Here is a 9,915-nt window from a genome sequence, read left to right as displayed (position 1 = left end):
TAGCATTAGGGCATCGGGTCTTTTTTTTTTTTTTCTTTTTAACTTCTTTTCTAAACTGTTGGACTCAACAACTTCACAACTACACTGGAGGGCAGAGGCCTTGACACCCCCTCCAGCTCTTTGAAGGGTTTTGCTCTATTTTCAATCTTATTCAGCCCAGAAGAGCTTCCTTCACATCCAGCATCATCTTCTCAGGAACTGAAGCTGTGAATTTAGCAATTCGGCCTCACTGGGTAGCACGTTAATGAACAAAAGTAAAAGGCTGTGAACAGCCTTGATGTGGAGAAGGAATCAGAATGCATGTAGGGTTCATATTACAATGAGCATTTCACTGAAGTATTCTGAATTATTTCTTTAAAAGAAAAAGTATCAGAAGGTCTGAAAATCAAGAGAAAACTTTCCTTCATAAAATGCCTGCATTTTAAGAAACCAAAAGATAGTGGCAAAGTCAACATGAAGCTAAAGAAAGAGACTTGTCTGCAGGCTAAAAGTGAAACTGAAGTGGATCCTGAGCAGAAGGAATAAATAAAAAAAGTCTCCTCTAAAGGTAACAAAATTCTGTGTTTTCCTAACCCAGTTGAGTCAGTATCTCCTCTTCTCTTCAAAAGAAAAGCTACTTAAGAAAAAGTGCTTAGTGGTAGCTTTGCTATTTTCGGTCAGACTGCCAGTTAGGTATAAATGAAAAATGTATTTGCTCAAGTCCTATAAATTGGGAGAAAAACTGGGGGGTAGGGTCGGTGACCTGACAGGAGAGAATGAATGGTGCTCGGAGAGAAGCACTGAGACTTCACAACAGACTATTTGTCTTGTCGCTTTATCGTCTCCATATGGAGCTATTGAAATAGAACAATGCAGAAGCAATACATTAAGCCATAGCTCAAGTTCAATCCTCAATTATATGCTTTCTGATTATGTAGAAAATTGTATTCAAATTGCCTCTCCACCCGCTTCTTATTGTCCCAGCTGAGGATTCCTGGACAGAATCAGCAGCTCTCTGGAGTGACCTCCAGCTCTCGGATTCTCTGCTGAGCACAGCCTCATGGCCTTCCCTGCCCTGCGGCTCAGTTCTCCCATCTGGTTTCACCCTGTGCGACTGTCTAATGGAAAAGCTTTTAAGTGGGAGGAAAACAATGTGATAGATGTCTTATTTTCCTCTGGAGTTGGAAACAAAGCTTTGTGACACATTTGCTAAAAAAAGGGCGGTTTATCTGAGTGCCTCTGTGAGTACATGTGTGTTCAGCATTAAACAAAGGCTTAGAAGAATAAGACATAATGTCTTCTTATGATTGGAATGACTGGTGTCATTCTTCAGCATTCATAACGCTTGGCTGGGATGTGACTGGAAGTCCACCTTTCCCATGCGATCGATGCGAATAAATAGTTTACAAAGACACAATTTTAAAATCTTCGCTAGAATATCCAAATAGTTCATTAAAAAAGAATGTCTCAAGCAATTAGGTAGGCAAGTGGGAAGGTTAACCTAACAACCACAAACAACCAATCACATCTTTCTCTCTGAATTAACTAGATTCTTAACTGAATTGATCCACTGTCTCCTACTTACAGGAAGGCAGCCAAAGTCAGCTTTGTGGTTACGGTGGGCTCATCCAGGCCATCCACGTATACGGAGACACTCCCAGAAGAAATCCATATCAATCTCTAACGCGCATTTCAAAACATTTTCCTTTCTCATTCATTTTACATAATTCTGTTTTGTTTTTGTTTTTGTTTTTGTTTTTGTTTTAATTCCAGAACCGTCTCCTTTCTCTTTCCCACTCTATTTTGGAAAGGTAAAAATATCTTTCAGAAATCTGGGAACTGGTTAAATTTCAACACATAGTTAGAAACTTCACATTGGAGACATAAAAGACTACGGGAGTTTTAAAAAAATGTATTTTAGAGAGTCAGTTCAGAGGAGATAATCAATTTTAAATGTGAATAAAAACAAATTCTTCCAGAAAAGAAAGTACGTACACACGTGGCAGTCTTGGAACAAAGGACAGAAGAGCCTTTTTAGGGTTAGGATTTCAGACCCTGGGAATGAAGTCTCCCTCAGTCAGCCATAATAAGGGGCAGGAGCTAGGGCAGCGGTGCGCCAACGTTAAGGTGCATAAGAATCGCCTGAGGGCTTGCGAAAACACTGATTTCTGGGCAATACCCCCCAGAGACTCTGGCTGGTTGGTCTGGGGAGAGACCTGAGACTGAATTTCTGAGCCTGCAAAGGATGCTGACATGGCTGCTCTAAGAACAGAGACCTGGTCACCTGTGGGACCGCCTCTCAGACCTGCAGGAAACTAGGATGAAGCCAACCACACTCCTCCCACCACTCAGTCCCAGGTCAGCCTCTTCACCTAAGCGGCGTCTACAAGGGGGCGATCTGACCTGTCCCCTCTCCCTGACTTCCTTGTGACCTTCAAAGGACCAGATCAAGGTTCCTTGACAAATCCAGTCTTACTATACACCTAGTGCCAGTTTTCACCTAATGTCTGCCTCCACACGTCCCAACTTCTTTCTGCAAAGTATTGTGATCTAGAGGGAAGCGTAGGTGATTCCTGCAGAGTCGCCCTGCTCCTGAACTCTTACACCGTCTGTTACTAGTTTCACAAGCCTGAGCACATCGGGTCATCTCTCCAAAGCTCACTTTCCTTCGGTATAAAAATGGTGGTGTTAAGAAAAAACAATACACACCTCTACGAGGTCATTGTGAAGATCCATGAGACAAAGTGCGAGCCCGTCTGAAGCTGCAACACACTCCAGAAATGTCAAGGACTGTTATGAAAGACTCCTGAACACATTCCAAAAGATTCTTTCAGAACAAAGATAGAGAAGACTTAAAATGCATAGTTACAGGGAAGGTGAGTGAATCAGAACTAAAGTAAATTGATTCAGTAAATAAACAAGATCATATCAGGTTATCTGAATGTTTCCTGTTTGGACGGTAAAGAGAGGCAGAAACCTGAAAAGGCAGGATGAGAAAAAATGCACAGAAAGAGGAAGGAGGAGGGTCCAATGACAAAGTTGGCTGATGTCACAACCTTGCCTAAAGCCATTAACCCTGAGGGGAGCAGGGACAAAGGACAAAGCCTCCAGTAGTGACAGAGATCTTTGTGCATTCTTTTTTATGCTAGGAGCACTTCATGTACAGAAGTTTGGTTCCAGGGGGAACATTTTAAAAGATTTTTTGGGTTATTTAAAAGTTCTTTTAAAACCATATCTTCATTCTAATAGGGTGCAATATTTATATGAGACACATATTGTTTTTCATTTTAACGAAAATATCCATTCTGCTGTTAAACACAACCGCATAGAACCAGAAAGTGCAGGAAACCATTTCTGTTCCCTCTGTCTCCTCTCATTCTCTGAATTCTGTGTCTCAGATGTATAATCTTGTTATTATAATATTTATCTCAAAGAGAGATAAGGAGCCTTAGCCAATGTCTTCAGAATATAGGAAAAGTCCCTAATGTAAGATTTAGAAGGAATGAAAATGACATTAATATATTACAAATAATCAAAACGCAGTAGCAAAAGAGATGACTGAATTCCAAATGTTTCCATTACTCTTTTAAAAAAATTTTTTTAAATAAATGAACTCCTGCTAGATGTCTTCTTTCTTGAGAGATAATCTTTCCATTAGTATAGTAATTTGCAAAGCAAAACCTTTGTATTTCCTCGAGTTAGTTCCGTGAACAGGTTATTTAAGGGGCCGTTTTTCATTTGCAGAACATGCAAGACTCCGGCAACAGAGGAAGGGAAACTGTGTGCACATCACATGTGTGCGTTTTTGCCAAGAGATGAGACCCCCTGAGACTTCTATCACCAGTCTGGCTCTGGGATCAGTTTAACAACTTGCTTTGAATGCATATGAGTCCTGACTGCTAAATTTGCAAATGCCTCCCCATAAAGGTTATGCACCCACTGTAAACGCAGCGTCTTTTCAAAAAGATGGCCAGGTTGGTTGCTAGGAGATGGTGGGATTCTCTCAGAGAAAAATCAGTCCTGACAAAAAAAATTTTTTTACATAAAGACCTTTTAAATATAAATACCTTTGACAGCAGCTATTATTATTCACTGAGTTCCTTCACATCTGAATAAATGGCAGAAAAATGATGATATTATTCATATGCCATTATCCACTAAAGTGTTAAAATAGAAAAGAGTCTTATTTTCCTCTCTCTCTCTTTCTCTTTGTTATTGCTAAAGAAAAAGGAGAAACCTTTTTCATTTTGTTTCTTTCCACTGGATTTCTCTGCTTTCCTCTTTAGATTCCCAGTATAACAGAAACCTCTCAAAACCTGAGATTAAAGATGTGGATTACTGCATTTTCCTTCCAGACCAAAATGCCCATTTTTAAAGGACGGTCGACATGGAGAAGAGGGAGACACCAGCAAGATTAAAAAGAGTGCAACCAACTTCCCCAAACGGGAGGTTCCGAGAAAGCAGGTGGGAGGCTGTGCTCCTTGAAAGCAACCATCCGTCCAATTTCATTTCAATAATGCTTGCAATTTTCTTCCTGCTGGGTTGACTGGAGGCACAGCTGCCCTCTATGTGGGTCCGTAGGCCCAGCTTTTACTAAAAACGACCCTAACAAATAAAACGTGAAGCAAGTAATAACTTGCTGTTTATAAATTGCGTCACAGACAAATGAAGCAGCAATCTTTCCTAATTTAGTGTGCCCTGCCCGTCCATTGAGGACCTGGGAACCTCCCAGCTGAACCGCACAAGAGGCAGCTGAAGCCACAATGCCCGGCTGGCGGCCCCGCCCCACTTTGACCAGAGCCACTAGACGTGTCCCCCCACGACGCTCAAAATAAGGGATCAGCGTTGAAACACATTTCATTTCCATGAGAATGGCCACCCCCAGCTCCCAGTGTATTATTTTTGTTGTTATTGTGAATACTGTACAAAGTTTCTTAAGAATTTTTGTTTGTAGCATGCCTTAGAGTCGGGACAGAGGCATGTTTCCTTACACAAATATTGACATGATTCCCCTCCCCCCCCCACCGTTTACTTAGCATTTTCCTGTGAAAGGCTCAGTATGGTAATGTCCCTTCACCCTCTTTCACACATTTGTTCTGACTCTTGGCTCCAGGAAGTTCTTATTGTTCTAATCAATGCTCGCTGGCCCAATGACATTTTTTTCCCTTTCAGTGACAGACATGGTGTGTTTCCTTTCTGGAAGTTCTCACGAGAGTTTCTTGTGCTGTGCTCCATATACACCAAAAAAAAAAAAAAGGTGACGTATTTGCAGGTACTCCCTTTTCTGATTCTTTTTTGCTTGCCTTTTTTGGTCACAGCCTGCTAGCCAACACGATTGCTGATTGTATAAAATGGTGGAATGCTGGATAAGAGAGCCCCTCAAAATTCCAACAGGTCTCTCTAAATTCACGGGACATGGATCCACGGCTGAATTGTGGCAGAAACCCTTTGTGAGTGGCCACGGCGGGGACATGCTGCTTGTGGATGAAGGGGCTTACCTGAGTGTCTAGTCGTTTAGGTGTTCCAGAAAACTTTGTTTTTCATAGGCAATTCCTCAATTAGACAATTTACTGGTCTCACAGCGTTCTCTCTGCTTGTGATGATTCATTATTTCAGTTTCAAGAGTTGGTTAGTGTGCCTTTCTTGCTAGAACAGAATTCATTCACTGATTTCTACCTTGAAATAAGAAATACAAATGGTAGCAACAGGAAACCCCTGAGGTCGAAGCCCGTGGACCTCGGGGGATGGACACTACCCTTTCCAAGCTGGGCGGGGGAGAATCACTTGGCCCTCCCTGGTTTACCACTCCTACCACTTCTTGCACTTTTCCTCGTGGACCCAGGTGTTTCTGAGCCTGTTAGATAGGATGAACTTTGGCAGAGGACTGCTGCACTGAACACTCAGTGGGAAAGGAGTCTTCAAGAAGACTGAGAAGCTCACGGCTGATTTCTACCTCACCAGGCACGCCCAGGAGAACCCTTCACAACATGGCTTCCTCTTCCACCCTTCTTTCAAAAACATCTGCTCTATTTTGGGAAGTTGGTTTGACCAGAGAAAGCCCCTCAGGGTGAAGGCTTAGATCAGTAAGGATTCTGGGCATGTCAAGGGAACTAGAGACCTGGCAGGCCCATTGGGCCATGAGCAATTCAGCCCAAGCCAGGACCACACTGGGTCACATGAATTTGGGAGCCAGGCAGCTGTGCCTCTGTTCAACACCCAGCAGCACTCCCAGGCTGAGAAAATGTGACCCATGGCCGCCTGGATAGGCTGAGGGCATGATGGTCATAGAAAGGTCACGCACAGGCTTCTAGGAAGGACTATCCAGCATCAGCAACAGCCCTAAGCATTCCTCACTTTGTTCCTCCATCTCCCCACTCCTCTCCTCACAGTCCCTCCCCATCTACTCCTACCCCACACCCATCCATCGAGACCCCTTCCTCCCCAAATGGTAAACCAGCCGTATTGAACTCCAGTGTGAAAGTTTCCAAGGCACAGTGCAATCATCCCTCCTTTGGGCTCCATTCTTTTACAAGTTACACTCCAGGTATGATTTATTTCTGGTTCATTTCCTGTGACTCAGTTACACAGGATGCAAAATTACGATAATAACGCTTGTCTCCAGATAATGAATAAGGGGGTTGGATTTCTCATAGCGGAGATGTTATACAAATGCAAAGTATCATTACAGCTAAAGTCCATGACTGAAGAAATTAAATTTCCTGGAATGTTTTATATCTAACAAGAATGTTTGTAATCCTCTGTATTTACCGCTAAACGAGGTGGACTACAAGAAAGAAGATATTTAAGGGGAAGGAGTGAGTTCAATGGGAAACATTAACAAATGGGAAAATTGCAGCCCTGCATTTGTTCTTTACGGAGAAAGAAGGTTTGGTAAACATGCAACAGGAAACCCTGTTTGATTTCTGCAAGGAGAATTTAACCAGCAACAGACTCATGTAGAATCTTCAAAGGAGAAGTTTCTATACTGTTTACCTTTTGATATACAGCTGAAAAAGAACGCCATGCCGCAGCTTAAAAGAAGTGATATCATGAGTAACTGACCCAGTTCTGCAAGAACTAAATATACTTAACTGGACATGTAGCAAATGAAAAGTTTTGCTATAAAAAAAGCTGAAAAAAAAAAGATGTATTTGATTTGGGAGGGAAAGGGGTGACATATTTTTAGTAATTTCCCAAATATAGTTCCTTTATTGTTTCATAAACGCATGAGACAATCAAATTCAGGGTTTTAAAAATTTTTACATGTCAAACATATTTTGAGAAAACAGCCTATTGGCAATTTTCCATACCTGTTTCCATCTCCCTTGTTGCTATGATGTACCAACTTCCAGCCTTATGAAAGCAGAACAAAGAAAGAAACAGTATTTCTGGAAATGTACATTTATGGAACGCCACACACCAATTTAAAGGTGCTTCCTCTAAGTAGGTAGTAACTGGTATTGCTTCAGACCATTGAGCCAAGAAATGTCCACTGCCCCAGCCCATCTTCATCAGAATCAAGTGTTCCTCTTTGAGCTTCCACCGGTGTAACTGCTAGAACCACGATGTTCCAGCCCATCTCTGTGCTTCCTGAAAGACCAGGGGAGAAGACGAGTCTGGGAGCAGAGCTGGGGGCTGCAGGCAGAGTTTACTCAAAACTATTTCTTATACCAACTCCAGCTCTACGACTTGCCTTAAACACCACTAGTTTTCAAGCCTGGGACGCAGCTCTCCTAGGCCCTGTCTGACTGCTCTCCAGTTCCTGGTCATTTTTGGATGGAGGCAATGCTCCCTGATCCCAGACCTGGGTACCAGACTCCACAGATGAAGAGGCTCACTCACCTCCTACGTGGGCTGGGGTGCACTGTGCCTACATCAACTTCCCTGGCCTCACAAATCGTACAGAAGCCTGAGGTCAAGCACCATCACCTTACACATTTGTCCTCACCCTCTTACTCTTCCATCCCGCCTCCAAAGTCCTTCCCCCAGACAGACATCTCCCACCCAGGATCCCCAGACATGTCACTTCACTTATCCCTCTGGGACTCCCTTTGCATTTGACAGATATAGATAGGCCAGAAGCTTTCTAAGGGAGCCCCAAAGACTAGAACCACCTGACGCACCCGCTCAATGACAGTAAAACCTTCCCGAGCCACCATATAGAAACAAGATGGGGGAGGGTAATAGCTCAGTGGCAGAGCACATAGTTAGCATTCATGAGGTCCTGGGTTCAATCCTCAGTGCCGCCATTAGGGAAAAAAAAGCTAATTAATGAGATTTGCTCAGGATTTACTTTGGGAGGAGAAGTAGAATGGAGAAAAGAAAAGAGGTAAAGCAATATATTTTAGTAACTTCAGCTTGAAGTCATATTCATTTAATTATGTTTTTAATTGTTTAGTTATAAAATATTTCAAACCTGTGAGAAAGTATCAAAAAATGCACAGGCATTCCTGTGTTCCCTCATCCTCATTAGCCAATAGCATAAACGTGAAATTGTTGTTTCATCTTGCATCTCCTTAAAGGCCAGTTCCTCTGTTTATTGATTCTTCTTTCATATCCTTTTTATATCCCCTGCCACTGTTTTCCTATTTAGTATTTAAACTTTTTCTTATTGATTTATAAGAGTCCTTTACATATTCTGGATATGATCTTCGCTTGCAGGTAGCAAATGTCTCCTCCCAGTCGGGCTATCCAATTAATATTAAGAAACAATAAATAAATAGTGCTTAGGATAGAGTTATGATGTTAATATCAGTAACTTATTAAAATGTCTAGAAATATTTCTTCTATGGATAAACATTTTTCTTCTCTTCAGAGCAGAAGGCTACTTATGTTTATCTGAAATGTTATATTGTATATACTTCTGAATATTTTCAAAAGATGTGACAGTCTTTAATGTTCACATCTTGGCATCCTTTTACTGTTTATGAATATCGCTATAGTTGACTTATACAATAGAAAGCAGATTCTAAGACTGCTAAGTCTGAGTTTGAAATATTATAGAATGCCAGCGGCATATCCTCCAGCAAACACTTATCTTAGAAACCATTTTATAAAACAAATCCTATTCCTGGTGACATATTTGTTCTCTGCCCATAGTACCAGGGAGAGCTTCATGAGTGGTAAATGTATCTCTGTGTACATGTGTGTATATTTGTCTATGTCTAGCAAGTATCTTTATGTTAATCTTACACTCCAATTGATAAATTAAACTTTGAGGAAACTATGTTTTTATGGCACCAGTGCAACATATGCATCATGGAAAAGTAATTTAGTTATGCCTTAATTCTTCACTCATTTCCACTAAAATAAATACAGAACAGATTCAGAAAACTGATGCTGAGGACAGACAGTGAATCTGTGAGTCCGTGGCTGGAAGCCTAAAATATTATTTTGAATTAACCTGTTAACTCATTTGAGATAATTCTATCCAGATTTTAGTCTGTGTTTATTCAACTGATTTATTGTTGGTTTTTATTTCTCCCAAATGGGACTCGTGTCTCTTTAAAGCAATGTTTTCCATGTTTTCTACCATTTTTATTTCTCTAGGTACTTTATATCCTAATTACTGAGTAATGTATCATGTACTCTTAATTATGAAATGTAGATTTACTGTGTATCCATTTTAGTGGGCGAGTTTCTATATATATACACATATACACACATACATTGCATCAAAATGGCTTTTGCAAAAGGCGGTGATTATAGTTTTAGAAGCTTTACACCACTTTAAACATTTCTATGGGTTTCTGGAGATTTCTGATACAAAAATGGATTTCCCCATGTGACTGCAGATCCTAGAGCCAATCGCAGGCCACTCAGCAATTTACCTCAAGTCTTAGTTGCTCCGTCATGGAGAGAGATGGCCTTTGCTTTTCAAACAGCAACATGGGGAACGGAGACTGGGCAGTCTTGGGCTGGGACCCTCCTCCATAA

This window comes from Camelus bactrianus, chromosome 14 (assembly GCF_048773025.1).
Source record: "Camelus bactrianus isolate YW-2024 breed Bactrian camel chromosome 14, ASM4877302v1, whole genome shotgun sequence".
NCBI lineage: Eukaryota > Metazoa > Chordata > Mammalia > Artiodactyla > Camelidae > Camelus > Camelus bactrianus.
The sequence above is the reverse complement of the archived record's forward strand: the minus strand, read 5'-3'. Positions refer to the sequence as shown.